The 1,480-nt window shown below is 37.9% G+C and overlaps 1 long non-coding RNA gene across 1 annotated transcript; it reads right to left on the bottom strand.

The window, feature by feature from the left end:
• Positions 1-288: 288 nt before the first annotated feature.
• On the bottom strand, positions 289-972 carry LOC107736380 (uncharacterized). The gene is made up of 2 exons (XR_001639650.1): positions 727-972; positions 289-581 (listed from the first exon to the last, which is right to left on the bottom strand). It is a non-coding gene; the product is annotated as an uncharacterized LOC107736380 (long non-coding RNA).
• Positions 973-1,480: the final 508 nt, after the last annotated feature.

Genomic DNA, 1,480 nt, shown 5'->3' with positions numbered 1-1,480 from the left:
CAGTTCTAATCCACAAACTAAACAAAATTCCTCCTAGATTCCCCAACGAGGTTTGGTTCATTTTTCTCAAGTATACAAAGTTTTTAGATAACCTTAAAAATATTACAGTAAAATATAACTAACATCAAGAAAAAAAAGTGCTTTTGCTCTCACTCTCTTTGACATTTATTCATCTACTTTCAAAACCCATCACTTACCTATTCTGTTTGTGCTCTATGCAATATAAACACCCTCTTCAGTGGCCTCTGAAGAAGGCAAAGGCTGCCCAAATATACACAACAAACAAAATTAGCTGTGCATACTTTGCATATTAATTGACATCCCATAGTCATTTGAGCCTAACTTTGTGCCTACTGTACGTGAATGAAAGATATCACAGGTCCAAGTTTAATCACATGTCCATGTTGAAGGCCCTCATTAGGAGGTCCAGATCTCCCACACTGGCTGCCTGGAAAAGTTCTGGTTGGTTCATGAGGGAGAGGGCAATCCTCAGAGCTGCCCAGATGTTGCTGGACATCACCTGATGACTCCTGCTCTTTCTTTGCTGGTGCAGAGCTGTCAGGAAGTTGTTCACTGCCTCCCTGCGAGAGAAAAGAGAGAGGTCAAACATGCTAACATCGAAATTGAAAGTTTTTTTCAGCCTTCTGCTTTAGCCTATTTATATCCACACTAAGGAGACAAACAGTTCTTTCCCATCAACCCATGCTCAGTGGTTCGGTTCATTACCGATGTGCCCCTAGGTTGATGCAGCTGATGCCGAGGTTGTATCTCGAACGGATGAAGCCTGGCTGGAGCTCTAGAGCTCTGGTATAGGCCTCCACTGCCTCCTCACTGCGGTCCCCATTTGCCAGCGTGGCCCCGAGCCGATTCCACAGCAGATAGTCCTACAAAAACACAGAGTTGCCAGAGTAAAGGACAATCAAGGACAGGGGTTTTTCATCTGAGTCTATGGAAAGTTTTAGAGAAAAACAAATGTTTAAAAAATGGAATTAAAACATAAGAAAGCTAACATTTTCAGAATTCTACAGTATTGTTTTATTCTGCATTATAAAGACTGGGCATAAATAATGATATTATATTATATTATATTTAAACTTTATTTAATTAGCACCTTTCATACAAAGTATTCATACAATGCAGCTCAAAGTATTTCACAACAGAAAAGCATTACTTCACATAAAACAAGAAAAATACCATAATATAACAAGATTAAAAATGAAACCCAAAATGCTTCAAAAATGTAATTTGCTAATTAAAAGCTGAAGCAAAGAGGAAAATCCTCCGGTGTTTAGTTCCTGTTTCTTTGGTTGTCATGGTTTCTAAGTATGTTCACATTTTTTTCTTTGGTTACTAATTATATTCCTCACCTGTGTCTAGTTTAGTTTATCATTATCCTGTGCATTTATACTGCTGAAGCCCCTTTCTCAGGATACTGTATTTTAAAAATAATTTTGTAAAATCCAAATAAGCTTTACAGATC

This window comes from Sinocyclocheilus rhinocerous, unplaced genomic scaffold (assembly GCF_001515625.1).
Source record: "Sinocyclocheilus rhinocerous isolate Xijiao unplaced genomic scaffold, SAMN03320098_v1.1 C36665524, whole genome shotgun sequence".
Classification (NCBI taxonomy): domain Eukaryota; kingdom Metazoa; phylum Chordata; class Actinopteri; order Cypriniformes; family Cyprinidae; genus Sinocyclocheilus; species Sinocyclocheilus rhinocerous.
The sequence above is the reverse complement of the archived record's forward strand: the minus strand, read 5'-3'. Positions and strand labels throughout refer to the sequence as shown.